The sequence below is a fragment of the Triplophysa dalaica genome, chromosome 7, assembly GCF_015846415.1.
Source record: "Triplophysa dalaica isolate WHDGS20190420 chromosome 7, ASM1584641v1, whole genome shotgun sequence".
In the NCBI taxonomy this organism is placed as follows: Eukaryota; Metazoa; Chordata; class Actinopteri; order Cypriniformes; family Nemacheilidae; genus Triplophysa; species Triplophysa dalaica.
Genome location: NC_079548.1, coordinates 24,521,956 through 24,537,980, shown reverse-complemented (window position 1 = coordinate 24,537,980; position 16,025 = coordinate 24,521,956).

Below are 16,025 nucleotides of genomic sequence, written 5' to 3'. Positions count from 1 at the left end.
CCCCTGAGAAACCAGGTCCTTCGTCAGGGGTATCAGCAAGGTGGGAGTTGTCATCAGAAGCATTAGCTCTGAGAACAGGGTCCTGTTGGACCAATACAGGGTCTTTGCAATGAGGCTCACTGGGGGGAAGGTGTATTTCCGCTTGTCCCGCGGCCAGCTGTGCGCCAGAGCATTCGTGCCGAGGGGGCCCTCGGACAGGGAGTACATTAGCGGGCATCCGGTGGTGTCCAGAGAGGCGAACAGGTCTACCTGAGCTTGCCCGAACTGCACCCAAATGAGCTGGACTGCGCGGGGCTGGAATCGGCACTCGAGGCAAGCTTGAGAGAGCACGTCGGCTGTCTGGTTCAGGTCGTCTGGGATGTATGTGGCTTTCAGAGAGCGGATCACCTGGTGACTCCACAGGAGAAGGCGTCGGGCGAGTCGGATTAGTTGCTTTGAGCGCATACCACCCTGATTGATTTACGCTACAGCAGCTGTGCTGTCCTGCATGAGAGGTTGTAGCCCCTTTGGTGCAAGTAGCACAGCCAACAACTTTAGGCATTTCATATGCCAGCGCAGACCTTCCACCGCCCCGATTCTGCTACCCATTTCACACTGCACCCCAACCCTGCAGGAAGGCCTCCTGTTCGCTGAGAGAGCGTGGTTTGAGACAGAGCTCCGTCAAACTTTTTCTAAATATATCGTTTATTCCTGTTATTTCTTAATATTTATATTGTAAATTGATAACTCACAGAGGGTTAAACCTATCCTTAAGTGTATCCCATACCAAATATCGTCATATAACGCACAGATAGATTTGTTTTATACGATCATTCGCTATTAGCACTCAGGCTGTTAGCATTCCCAGCCTTTAGTTTCTGAATATTGCCTTTACTGCTTAACTCACTGTTCTCATTATGACACCACTAATGGCTAATGATTCAGATATGTGTTTAACGTTACCTCTGAGTGCAGATGATGAATCTTTCTTCGCACTTCAGTCAGAACTGGAAGTATTGGAGAAGCAGATCCACGATCTACTCGAGAGGCAAACACGTCTGCGAGAACGTAAAACGGCGATGGAAACATCCCGGGCTGACGCTCGCAAAGCTGCGGTAAGTGTTCGACGTGATTGTAATACTCCTATCACTTCTACTCCGTGTGTTTCTATGCACAGAGCCCAGGCTTCAAGATCACGACGAGCCGAAATGAACTTCACTCCTGCACCTGCACACACACGGCGGAAGGCGAAATCCAGGACCGGAGCGATGACCTCTCCCCCACCGCCGCGACCGGTCTTCGAGATTTCTACGAGAAATCGCTTTGCCGCCCTCTGCGAGACGAAATCCAACGCTGTGGTCATCGGAGACTCAATCGTCCGGAACGTACGCGCCTCCTTCAATGAAGGTAAGGTGCGCACTCACTGTTTTCCTGGCGCCCGTGTTCTCGATGTGTCTGCGCAGGTAACTGCGATTCTGAAGGAGGATGCAAGAGTAGGAGCCGTAGTTCTGCACGCGGGGGTGAATGATGTGAGAATGCGGCAGTCGGAGATCCTGAAGAGGGACTTCAGGAGTCTGGTCGATACTGTTCGCAACGCATCGCCCACGGCGAGGATCATCGTATCAGGGCCGCTTCCAACTTACCGACGAGGGAACGAAAAGTTCAGTAGACTATTTATGCTTAATAATTGGTTAATGTCATGGTGTATTGAACAGAAGCTGCTCTTTGTAAATAATTTTGATCTGTTCTGGGAGCGACCTAGGCTTTTCCGCCCCGACGGGCTGCACCCCAGCAGCATTGGAGCGGAAATTCTGTCTGACAACATCTCAAAGACGCTACGCACCATTTGACTAGTAAGTACAAATTTTAACTACAGTCTTTGTTCTTCTCACCCAACTGTTAAGAATGTTACTGCTTTCAAATGCATAGAGACTGTGTCTGTCCCCCGAATAATACAACCAAATAATAATTTATTTAAAAGTCAGAGAAAAAATCTTATCATGATTAAACCAAAAGACAATATATTTAATGAGCAAAACCAACGCCTAAAGTTTGGGCTACTTAATATTAGATCACTAAATCCAAAAGCAGTTATTGTAAATGAAAGGATCACAGACAACAGTTTTGATATACTTTGCCTCACTGAAACCTGGCTTAAGCCAAATGATTATTTTGGTCTAAATGAGTCTACTCCTCCAAGCTACGGTTATATTCATGAGCCACGTCCGGTTGGTCGAGGTGGTGGTGTCGCAACAATCTTTAGAGACTTTCTTACCGTTACTCGGAGAACAATGCATACATTTAAATCATTTGAAATGCTTGCGTTGAACATAACAGTTCCAAACAAAAGTAAAAAATCATTGGTCTCTCTTACATTGGTTACTGTGTATAGACCCCCTGGGCCTTACACTAATTTTCTGATAGAGTTCGCAGACTTCTTATCGGATCTATTGGTTAACGTCGATAAAGTACTGATTGTTGGAGATTTTAATATCCACGTAGACAGTGCTAACGATCCATTAGCTGTGGCGTTTAAAGAACTACTAGACTCTTGTGGTGTAACACAATACATCAATAGACCTACTCATCGCCTTAATCATACCCTAGACTTGATTATATCTCACGGAGCCGATCTAACCAATATCGATATTATACCTCAAAGCGACGATGTTTCCGATCACCATCTTATAATATGTACACTGCGCACTGCAGAAATCAGTTGTATATCTCGTTATCGACAAGGTAGAACAATCACCTCAACTACTAAAGATAGTTTCGTAAAGAACTTGCCAGATCTGACTTCTCTAATAACCTTTCCAACGAATATAAAATTGCTCGATGACATGACCAGCAACATGGGCACTATTTTCTCTAATACATTAGAAGCGGTCGCACCTATGAAGTCAAAAAGGATAAATGAAAAGAACATAGCACCATGGTATGATAACACCACTCGCGCCCTAAAAAGAGAAACGCGTAAACTGGAGCGAAAATGGAAACAAACCCAATTAGAGGTCTTTAAAATTGCATGGAAAGAGAGTGCAAGCTGTTACAAAAAGGCACTAAAAGCAGCAAAAGCCGAGCACTTCCGTAACCTCATAGAAAATAACAAAAACAATCCAAGGTTTTTATTTAGTACAATTGCTAAATTAACAAACAAACAGACTCCACCTGACCTGGGTATTCCGCCGCACCTTGGTAGCAATGAATTCATGAAATTTTTTACAGAGAAAATCGAAATAATACGAGACAACATAGCTAAAACCAAACCTCCAAGTTTGTCGGAAGAATTAGTTTCAACCGTCACCCAAAAAGAAAAGCTAGAGTGTTTTTCTCCTATAAATCAGGAAGATTTAATTAAAATTATTGCAACATCCAAACCGACGACATGCTTATTAGACCCCATTCCGACTACTTTATTAAAAGAGTTACTACCTGCTGTAATTGAGCCCATTTGTAACATAATCAACTCGTCTATTAATCTAGGACATGTCCCAGGACCCTTTAAACTGGCTGTAATTAAGCCTCTTATCAAAAAACCAAATTTAGACCCAAATGAACTTGGAAGCTATAGACCGATTTCAAATCTCCCGTACTTGTCTAAAATACTAGAAAAAGTAGTGTCAACTCAACTGTGTACCTTCCTACAAAATAATGACATGCACGAAAAGTTTCAGTCTGGCTTTAGACCGCATCACAGCACTGAAACTGCGCTCGTTAGAATTACAAATGACCTTCTTATTGCTTCAGATAAAGGAAACATCTCACTCTTAGTCCTGCTTGACCTTAGTGCTGCTTTCGATACTGTAGACCATAAAATACTACTAGATCGTTTACACCATTATATCGGTATTCAGGGACAGGCACTGCAATGGTTCAGATCTTACTTAACAGACCGATATCAATACGTCCATTTAAATGGGAAATCGTCAAATCTTACGCAAGTCAATTATGGATTACCACAGGGATCGGTTTTAGGACCCTTGCTTTTCTCCATATACATGCTGCCCCTCGGCAACATTATTAGAAAACATGGAATTAGCTTCCACTGTTATGCAGATGATACTCAGCTATATATCTCATCAAGACCAGATGATTCCTTTAAGCTATCCAAACTGGCAGAGTGCATCGAGGACATAAAACATTGGATGACTAGTAATTTCCTCCTTTTAAACTCTAGCAAAACAGAAATATTACTTATAGCACCAAAATTAAGTAAACCGAATATCTCCGATTACAGCCTGCAAATTGAAAGCTGCACTGTTACTCCAACAAATACAGTTAAAGACCTAGGCGTTATATTAGACGGCAACCTGTCATTTAAAAATCACATCTCAAATATCACAAAAACAGCCTTCTTCCACCTTAGAAATGTTGCCAAATTACGAAATAGTTTATGTGTTGCAGACGCAGAAAAGCTTATTCATGCATTTGTGACCTCACGGCTTGACTATTGTAATGCTCTACTTAGTGGTTGTCCTGTATCATCGATAAACAAACTACAGTTAGTTCAGAATGCAGCTGCCAGAGTTCTTACTAGGTCAAGAAAATACGATCACATAACCCCAGTTTTATCATCGCTTCACTGGCTACCCATTAAGTATCGCATTGATTTTAAAATTATTTTAATTACTTACAAAGCCCTGAACGGTTTAGCACCTACTTACTTAACCGAGCTTTTATCACGTTACAACCCATCACGCTCGCTGAGATCTCAAAACTTAGGACTTTTGACAATACCTAGAATAACAAAATCCACCAAAGGTGGACGAGCTTTCTCATACGTAGCACCTAAACTCTGGAATAGCCTTCCTGATACTATTCGAGGGTCAGACACACTCTCCCAATTTAAATCTAGATTAAAGACACATCTTTTCAGCCAAGCTTTCACTTAATGCATAGTTAATGAACAGCAGCTACGCTAATTATTCTCTTTATTCTCTTTCCGCCTCTGCCTCGGGATGCCCATCCCGAGGTAGGAAGAAGTTCCACCATGTCCAGACGACCGACAGATGCCCATCCCGAGGTAGGAAGAAGTTCCACCATGTCCAGACGACCGACAGATGCCCATCCCCAATTTGAGATTACACCAGATACAGCTGCAGACTGACTGACCATCCCAGCTCCATCTAAGGCAATTCCACCAGCTGCCAAGAGAAATATGACCATCGGACCATCCCAGCTCAGACCACTACATCCCCAACCAAGAGCAAAGACGGACTATTTGTCTTATTAATGCTGAAGTTACAATATTTGGTATTAAATGCTAAACTAAAATCACATGTCACCAGTCTGAGTGCAGCTATGACACGTCAGAGGGGATCTGGCCCTCCCGGTTGAGCCTGGTTTCTCCCGAGGTTTTTTTCTCCATTAATCAATCATTGGAGTTTGGGTTCCTCGCCACAGCAGGGCAGTGTTGGCCTGCTCACCGGGAGACTGCATTCATTCATTTATTTATTTAGAAATTAGATGTTATTTATTAGAATGAACTTACTCGTTGTATAAATACCATGCACTGTGCTGTGTTTTAACTTTTCTGTTTTTCCTGTTTGCCCCTGTAAAGCTGCTTTGAAACAATACACATTGTGAAAAGCGCTATATAAATAAACTTGAATTGAATTGAATTGAATCACCACGACACGCCTCGTGCCGCCTGAGAGGGACCCCTGTCTGTAAAAACATGCGCCTACTGCCGGTGTGCCACGCTCTCCAGGGAACTAGACTCTGTAGCCAGTGTTGCAGCGGTCTCATGTGCATCAAAGCATACATTTTAAAGTTAGACTTATAGTTTTGATGTCGTTTCCATTATTGAATATGTTACACAGTATTTAGTTCAATTACATCAAAAGTAACTGTAATTAACATTTTAACAAACTAAATCTAGTGATACGGGAGAGGCCATGCATGCTTGGGCACTTCATTGCTTCATCGATCACCCGTTTTAGCCCCGCCCAAAAAATTGTGCACAGAAATTCTGAAAAACTGGGTTAACTCCACAATTCAGTACATACTTCTGAGTCTTTGTTATGTACCTAAATTGGGACATTGACTCCATTAGGAAAAAGTTTAATTTTTATCCTTCTGCAATGTCTGTACTTCTGCATTGGAAGCTTCCATTACTAACTCTTTGCATGTGTAAACACACTTGGCAGTAAAGCTCTTTCTGATTTTGATTTTAAAAATCTTTATACGATTTACTTTGATGTATAGTAAATCGTCTAGGGAATCTCAGTTAGTAGTTCTTTGCTCATACCTTCAAAAGAACACATAGCCTCATATTTTATTAAATTTGCTTGGGTTGTATTAAGGTTAGGATAAACAAGACTGAATAGCCACAGTTTAAAAATCTGAGCATGTAAAATGACAAACTGTTTAGATTTAAGAATAAAATTGCTGGTCTGTTAGACCTTAAACCTTAAGTCGAATTTTCCAGAAGGACAGCTTTATCTAAAAGTCTTAGAAGAAGAGAGACTTGCTCAAGGGAGTACTTGACTCGACAATGGCAACAAGCACAGTCGCTTACCTTTAAAGACTCCAAGGGGCTCTTTGGGTATACAGGGTGACCTTTCATGATGAAAGTGGAGAAAATGGTATTTTAACAATATTTTGATGACCTTTCAATATGAAAGGCAGAATAAGAATTGTTCTGAAGCTATCCACTCAATTGAGAGGATGTGAGAGGGACATGAATGTGTGAGCTTTCTGCACCCCTTGCGCACCCCTTTCTAGTTTTATAGCCACAAATAATAATGTATCTTGCTTTTTAATGTGTAAAAAACAAAATTTCACATGTTGAAGATGTCAAGCCAAAAATTATTGTGAAACTATCATCTTTAGGGATGCAGTTACTGTGTATTCCTTAATAGTGCAAATCTCAGACAAAAAGTAAATTGACCCGTAAGAAAAATCACAGATCAGATCTTTATTATATCTGAGTTGTTTCTCCTAGAGATAAATGTGATTAAATGGAAAGCAAATGGAAACTTTAAATCTACTGCATTACTGATGTTTCTACTAAAGGTCAAATCACACCACACAGACAAATGCCAAACAACACCAACAGACAAGTTGGCAGTTGGCAGTTGGGTTTAGAATTGTGTGTCATGAGTACTGCCCTGACAGACACAGACAAACTTGATTGACATTGAGCCAGGTGGCTTTAAGATCTACTGTATTGTAAGGATCTAATATAATGGGTGTGTCTCAATCAGCTCCCTTGTTCAGTTGTCAGGGCATGGATCAGAGAGTCTGCAATTTTGCAATGAAACGTTCGTTCGCTAAAAATTTCCACAATACAACACAACACAATAACCAGTGAGCATCGATGCTCCCTATGTTTCCTTAACGGAAATCATGTGACTATTTTTGAAGCTGTTTAACCGAAGTTGCACAAGCCAACTCAAAAATGAAACACGATTTAACTTTCGAAAAGACAAACATTTATTTAATTTTATATATAATCATGCATTGCTAGACAGGCAGGAAATCAAATATATTTAGTTAACAGTTAAAGGGGTGATTGAACGCGAATTCATGTTTTACTTTTGATTTAGTGTGTTATATAACAGTTTGTGCATATAAGAAGTCCAAAGACACAAAACTCAAAGTTTTGCACAAAATGATTTACTCTGACTAAAAGAAGAAGTCTGAACCAGATCTGCCTAAAATGACTCGGTCAATCACGGCCCTACATTTCACGTTAGTTAGTGGTAATGTTTGCATGAAGCGCCTCAAACTCGCAAAGCTTATCTTCAGTTATTACAGCCACGGTGCTGCAGCCGTGATGTCACAGTTGAAATGCATAAGGCTGAGTTCAGAACGTCAGTGACTGTGTTGCTGTGGGTTGCTATGAGGTCGTTAGATGGCGTTCCTTGCTTTGGTTGTCCTGGAAACATTGAAAAACGAACCCTGCAGTAACTGAAGGGAGTTGGATGATGTGAGCTCAGCTACTGTACTCCTTTGTCAAGTCACTATACACGCCCACTTCCTGTCCCCAATGGTCACAATCGCTCGTTTCGCTGGGCTACCATTGAAATGAATGACATTGCCTGGCTTTGTCGCTGGCAGTGTGAACGGGGGCGCAAGACAAACCTCTGTAAAATGTCCTTCTGGTTTATCCGTTGGTTTCATTCTCCTAACTAGGTTTGAAGGCAAAACCATGTTGGTTTTACTCATTATGCACTTATGTTCTTGTATTTATAGCTGTGTATCGTTTGAGAAGACTACGTCCTCCGGAGGTCTAATTCACAGACTTCTACTTCATCGCGGCTGTCTTGTTTCATAAAAGCAGCGAGGACATCAAAATCAAATGTGACATTCTTTCACTGGAATTCGGAGGACACAGGAGGTGCATCCTTTGTTGCTAGAGATAACCCACAATTCGTTGCGTCGCCCAATGTCTTCTGTTTGAATAAACAGCAGCAGCTGAACATTCAATCAAATTTGTTACGTTCAAATTAAACCGTTTACAATTTGTGTTACGTTTTTTTTATAGCAGGCATATGTAGTAAATACGATTTAAAGTGTTTAGTGACTTTTAAACTTTTAAAACTGTAAGGCAAGTACATTATTCTTCTGCCGTTTTTTAGGGTAGATATTAACCGACTTTTCACCTCTTAAAATCATTTGACAGGTGTGAGAGCATAATGTATTGTCATAGCAACATGGTACTTCCTGTTTCATTTTCTACCAGTTGTGTAGCTGTGTCCCAATTCAGGGGCTGCGTGCTTTGAAGGCTGCATTTAGGCTGGTAAGGCTGTCCCGCTTTAATGGATGATGTAAATGCAGGACCATAATGCAACCATATTTCCGCAGGTTTTTATGGATAGAAGAACGAATGTATCCTTCACAGCTATACCGAGATTCACTGTGCCTGTAACGTCTTGAAATTTTTTAATCATTCAAAAAATTAGTTAAATAAAAGTGTGTTATTCACAAAAACGGTAAATTTTCGTGTTTTTTTCAATATGCATTCTCGGCGATCTTCTCTCCTCGTGTTCCCGCTCTACCTTCTCAGTAGCTGTCAAAGTCCGTTTCATTACTCAAGAACACAAGAACAGAGAATGCATGAAAGTACCCGGATGTGTTCTCGATATCAAGGATTCATCGAATGCAGTCTTGCCTGTATACGGAACCTGCTTGAAGTCCCAGGAGCCCCACTGTGGCGCGTCCATCCATGTTTGTGCTCAAGAGCGGTCTCCATGAGAACACAATTCCGCTCTTTGTGTTCTTGCAATTGAGAAACGGGCATGCTATTTATTATAAATGGTTGCGGTTAGATCCGCTCATTTCATTTTTAAACTGACACTGCCAATGCAAGATCAAATCAAAACTGTGTTACTAAAATCTCTTATTGGGATTCAAGAATAATTTTACAGCTTAGTGTTTATTAGAATATACAACATAAAAGAGTGCACACAGAGCAAAGTGCAAGAATGAGCTTCAGGAAAAAATACAAATAAATCATTGCACTACTGTAAGGTAGATGAAGATGATCTTACAAGACAAGAAAAGTTAAAAAACCAAAGACCCATATGAACTGGTTATGCAACACAATACATTATACAGCTTCACAAATAACATTTACATTCAGATATTTAGTAGGTCCTGTGACGGCTCAGTGAGTGGTTGTGAGTTGCTCCCGAGTTACAGGCTGATTGCTGGAGGGCGTGGCTTTACACCTGAAGGTAATCATGGCACTTTAAAAGACACCGGGGTAAACAGAGGAAGGAGAGTGCTACTCGCTGGTGTTGCTGTTCATTGAGACTACCGGAGAGCTGACGGGATGTGTGGGTTACGGGGGAGACGCAAAGCCTCGTCGGAGTCCTAATCATGTGATTCATTTTCCTATTATGTTTTGATTTGGACCTTTAGTTGTTTCTGTTCGGTTGAACTGATGTCATTTGAACTTGCTACTGACCCTTACATGCTGACCCTTACATGCTGACATACATTTACACTGATCACTTGACATTTCATATTTCTTAAGTTAAATAAATCTCATTATTTATACAGTGGTTGTGTGGCGTCTCCCTTACTTTGTTGTGATCTAAGAATTAGATCGTAACAGTCCTTTTATCCAAAGCCACTTAAAGAGAAGATAAAGGAAACTATACAGTGAAGTGATTTGTCAATAGTAGGCAATGTAAAAAAATATGGCATCCTCTGCACCTTTGGCCCAATTTAGTAAAAGTATTCAGTATTTTCTGCCAAAATGCAGAACAGGTAAAAAAGGGTGTACACGTGCTACAGTTTATTGCATAAAGAATAGTGAAATTTCTCTCATATAGAGTGTACTGTAATTATACTGTATTTTAACAGTAAGTTAGGCCCTGTAGATGATTCTAGGATGCACAATGGCCTGTGCTCCTTTTGATATTGTTCGGAGATTCTTATGGTGTGTCATCAGTTTTCCCTCTGAGTGTTTACTGTTGGACAAATGTGTGCTATATGAGTTTACATCTTGACATTTTTATGAAAACCTCAAATTTGTCTCAAAATTAGATTACTGCCCATTCCGAACCATGATGCTGCACGGGTCACAAATTATTTTGGGTTTATTATTACTCTGGGTTTTCCCCAGACCTCTGGTTTAAGTAATTAGCGGTGTTGATTAATTCAAGACAATATTTTCGAATCAGATGCTCCACTATAAAAGAGCTTATTCCTGAAACATCATAAATGTCCAGTTTATACTTTTTTGGAGGATCTATTGACTGAAATACTATATAATATTCAAAATGATATCTGTAAATGTTATGTTTTTATTACCTTAAAAACTATTTTAGGCCTAAACGAAATACAATTGAGAACTCAAAAAAACAGCCTTCTTCCACCTTAGAAATGTTGGCAAATTACAAAATATTTTATGTGTTGCTGACGCAGAAAAGCTTATTCATGCATTTGTGACCTCAAGACTTGACCAACAAACTACAGTTAGTTCAGAATGCAGCTGCCAGAGTTCTTACCAGGTCAAGAAAATACGATCACATAACCCCAGTTTTATCATCGCTTCACTGGCTACCCATTAAGTATCGTATTGATTTTAAAATTCTTTTAATTACTTACAAAGCTTTAAATGGTTTAGCCCCTACTTAATTAACTGAGCTTTTATCACATTACAACCCATCACGCTCTCTGAGATCTCAAAACTAAGGACTTTTGATGACACGCAGGATAACTAAATCCCCTAAAGGGGGTCGAGCTTTCTCATATGTAGCACCTAAACTCTGGAATAGCCTTCCAAATACTATTCGAGGGACAGACACACTCTCCCGATTTAAATCTAGATTAAAGACACATCTTTTCAGCCAAGCTTTCACTTAATGCATAGTTAATGAACAGCAGCTACGCTACTTATTCTCCTTCTGCCTTCGCCCAACTAGAGATTACGCCAGCTACAGCTGCAGATTGACTGACAATCCCAGCTCCCTCTAAGGCAATTCCACCACCACCCAAGAGAGATACGACCATCAGACCATCCCAGCTCAGACCACTACATCCCCAACCAAGAGCAAAGATGGACTACTTGTCACATTAATGCTGAAGTTACACTTCAACAGTTTGACGTTATAGCTGCATTCAGTGGCCCTGATTGGAGGTTGTTGGGTGAGTGTTTGTGGGGAGTGGGGGGGCTCGTTGGTTGTGGGGATTCATCTGCATGGGCTGTGTGGGTCCGGTTTGGCCTTGTTTTGTGGTCCATGTCGGACAACAGAGGAATAAAGCTACAACATGCCATTACTATTTTCCCTGGTTGTTCCTCTGTTTTCTTTTGTCGATCGTGGAGTGGGACCGGGTTGAACCTGCACGGTTTTCGGTGAGTGGGACTTTCTGGGTTGCAGATGGTGGGCTCTTCCTCGTGGATATTTGCTCTTTGGCTTTTGGTCGGGGTCACTGAGTTCAGCACGACAGAGGGGATCTGGCCCTCCCGGCTGAGCATGGTTTCTCCCAAGGTTTTTTTCTCCGTTAATCAATCATTGGAGTTTGGGTTCCTCGCCACAGCAGGGCAGTGTTGGCTTGCTCACCGGGAGACTGCATTTATTTATTTATTTATTAGTTAGATATTATTTATTAGAATGATCTTGCTTGTTCTATAAACACCATGCACTGTGCTGTGTTTTACCTTTTCTGTTTTTCCTGTTGGCCCCGTAAAGCTGCTTTGGAGCAATGCACATTGTGAAAAGCGCTATATAAAGATATAAAGATACATAAAGAACTCTACTAAGAAGAAGCTATGAAGAAGAAGCTATGAAAAAGCAACATCTGAGCAACAGCAATTCTGGGAATCTTTAAACATATCTGCAGTGAGAACATTCTAAACTAGATTGGGTATGTTCAGGCATAGCAATATATCAGGTCAAGGGATTTTGGATTTGCTTTAAAGGCATTGATATGACATTAAAGAAGCACTCACAAAATGTATCTGCCCCACCTCAAATGACATGAAGCAAAGCGTCATTAGGGATTGAACCGCAGCCATGCAGCAAGTGTACACATGACATATTCATCTACTGGCTTCCCGAAAACGAGCCATTTGAAAACCTGAACACTTTAATTTATTTAAACTCTCAACTCACTCACTACTACCACACTATGCTGTTCCTTTAAGGGAAACCAGATGAGAATATTTGTGTCCTCGCAGGATTGCAGCCAGGCTCCGTTCCTCTGTCTGTCTTTCTTCTCGTCTTCCTGATGCAATTCTTTGCCTTCAGAAACCATTAGTGCCCATTCAAAATAAACATCAAGGGAGCGCTTTGATGTGTCTCTTGGCAGTAGCCCATGTCTCCGTCTCTGTCCCACTCTCTCTCTCTTTCGTCTCATTTATCCCGAACCTCTCTTAACCCCACCCCCTTCCCATGTTTCACATCTAAGCTATGATTTTACCTGGCAAATAAATATATCAACAGATACCTATTTTTGGCAGAACCAGTTTGGAGCCCCCCTCTTTAGAGGATCAAAAGCAAGATAGGACAATGGCCCTGGTTTGCTATACAAGCTAATTTTGGTTTGGAAGTGATCTAAGGCACACACACACATACACACACACACAGAAGCTAGTTAAAGCCGCCCGAGTAGTACTTAATGGCAATTATCACCCCATACAATAAAGTAAATTAAACAGTTAGCGTCCTCATAGCAAGCTCCTGGCACACACCACATGATATGGATACTGTGTTGCTTCTCATGTGCTAAATTTTGTGCTTTGGGATATGAGAGCGCTGATATCATCAATCTAGCAGCAGGTTAAATCAGACGACACCTGCAATCAACTCTACAGAAACGTTGGGATGTTATTAGAGGGTATATAGATGGAAAGGCCATGGCTGGACAGGAAAATATAACCATGAGGCTCATAGATGGTCTAGGATCAAAGCACAGGAAACTTTAAAAACAATTTGCTGGAATGGACAATTAGGGAAATGGGAAGTGATGGTCAAGGGTCAGGCATGCTCTGATGTCTGCCAGAGAGAAAAAACTCAGACAACCCCAGAGCGTTTACAACTTCAACAAATCTCTGACCATGCACACAGGCAAACAGGACTCCAGTGGGTAAATTACCTCTGTATGTATTTATGTTCTACAAGCAAACAAATTAAAGGCTGATCATAGGAACAAATATGGAGGATATTTTCTCACCGGGGTCTAAAGTGTTTCATTATGCCACACCATTGTCTCCGAGCACGCACATGCTTTCTGGGGCATACTAATCCTACAGTTATCCCCAGGCAAACCAGTTGCCCCGGTCTTGGAAAAGCTTACATCTTCCAGGGAAGAGGCAAAGGCCAAGGCTTGGTCCAAGTGTGTGAAAGCATGTCACTATTAAAATCTCATCCCCTCCATTTGATGACAAAAACTTGAAGTACTGAGCTAAGATAAAGCCATTTAAACATTTAACTTTTCCAAAACGGCAACAATAACAACCTGATGTCCCCTCCCCACAATCTGGATCTTGAGAAATCCATTTGAGAAAGCAATAGGAAAAGGCCTTCACCTTGGAGTTGGTTTCTCATGGACCGAGCAATTATGCTCGAATTATGCTGAGATTTCTATTATGCATGGAGGGCAGGGATTTAGGGGAAAGAACACTACACTCTAACCCCCAACTGGCAAGAACCCCGTCTGGACTTTGATGGATGGGATTAAGAGCCAATCAGGGAGTCTCTTTATGAAATCCCTGTATAAGAGATACAAAAGCCACTCTCGGATGCTTTAAAAGCCGTTCTCAGGACAGTCTAAAATAATCAAAATGATCAGCACTGCACAAGAGAAGACTCCTTTTACTTGCACATCCACACTGTGTTCAACATCATGTGCAAAGTGCAAGGTCAAATCTGTTATGGACTTCAGTGTCAGAGGGATGTGAATACCCAGGCTAAGGAGCATAAGGATCTGAAAAATGTTATTAAAATATACTGATATTATGAAAGTACTTTTGATGTAACTTATTATGAACCCGAAGTAATGTGATAAAGAGAAATATTTGTGAATACTATGCCATAGGTGATAACCTACTAAAACTTATTCTGGTGATCATATCTGCAAGACTAGGAATCCAACGTGCAACCTGTGGGTTATAAAATATCTCTAAACATAAAATAATAATATATAAAATGTAATCTGTGCTTCCACGGCAACTTGATTCTCTTCAAATTGCACACATGCGCAGACAAGCTCTGAAGCTTAATGTTTCCTTAAAATGAACAAACTCTGGAACATAAAAGATTCCTGTTCTGGAGGAGGTTAGCTTCAGAAAATGAGTTGCTATGGTTACTTACGCACCTAGAAAGTTACCTCCCTTTGAAGTTATCGGCCAAACTACCCTTAAAGTCACCGTGCAATTAAACATTATAATGCAAATGTTCTTACACAGAGTTGCAGTGATTATTATGAATGATTTATCCATGCACATCAATATTTTTGTAAAATTGATTTGCACTTGTAATCAATCAAAAACATGAAACTCCTCTCCCCCTCTCAACAACATCTCTTCTCTTCATGACGTAATTCCTGAACAAGCGGTAGGACTATACAGACTGTCCAATGAGTGCTGGGGCCCGTTTCAGAAAGAAGGTTTAGTGAAAACACTGAGTATATCAACCCTGAAATTAGGGAAACTCTGGGTTTTCCGTTTCAGAATGTGAGGTATGTCAAACAAGAGAGAGCAGTTTAAGTCAAGCCCCTTTCTAAAAGAGAGGTAACTTATACTAAGAGTCAGTACCCATAGTATCTTACTCTGTGAACTTAACCTGGTCGGGAGCAGGTTTTCTTTGGTAAACCCAGAGTTTCTCTCCATCTCCTCCCCCTTTTTAATGCACAAGTGGTGTAACTCATTCATTCATTCATTCATTAATACAGTCATTCATGGCACACATCTTGATCACACAGAGACCATCTCAGTGACTAAAATGTCATATGTGCTTTAATAGAGGATCCTGTATGTAAAGAGGCTGCATATGGATGTTCTTTGATTTCAGGAGAGGAATTTAGGATCCGAGTGAAATTTTTGTCATTTCAATGTGCATTTTTATTAACACTGTACCATTTTTCTTAAAAGTGAATAAGACTTTTCAAAATATATCTCATCCATCCTTATATCAATAACATCAGCCATCCTGGCTGTGTCTTACATTAGATCAGATTCTTTCCCTTACATGTTTTCACAATTGTTAGTTTTCTATGGAGTATAAGAAATGGCTTAATAAAGTATGCAAATAAAGTGCATGAATAAAGAAATTAATAAATACAGACAAATGCATTGATAAAGGTTATAAACAATTAATTTAGACGTGCAGCCATTCCTACCCAAAACTGCTCCGAGCAGGGTTCGAACTGATGATCACTGAATTTAACACAAGAGTCTGACACACTGACAAGTGTCCCATACACCATGATGTCTCACAAGGTTCACTGAAGTACTCATGACGATTATTACTCACTATTTCTGTTGTTTCATTAATTTATTCATTCCTTTTCTGATTAATTTGTTTGTTTATTGGTACATTTATCTTTTTATCTATTTAAACTTAAGTCATTTACACATTAAAGCA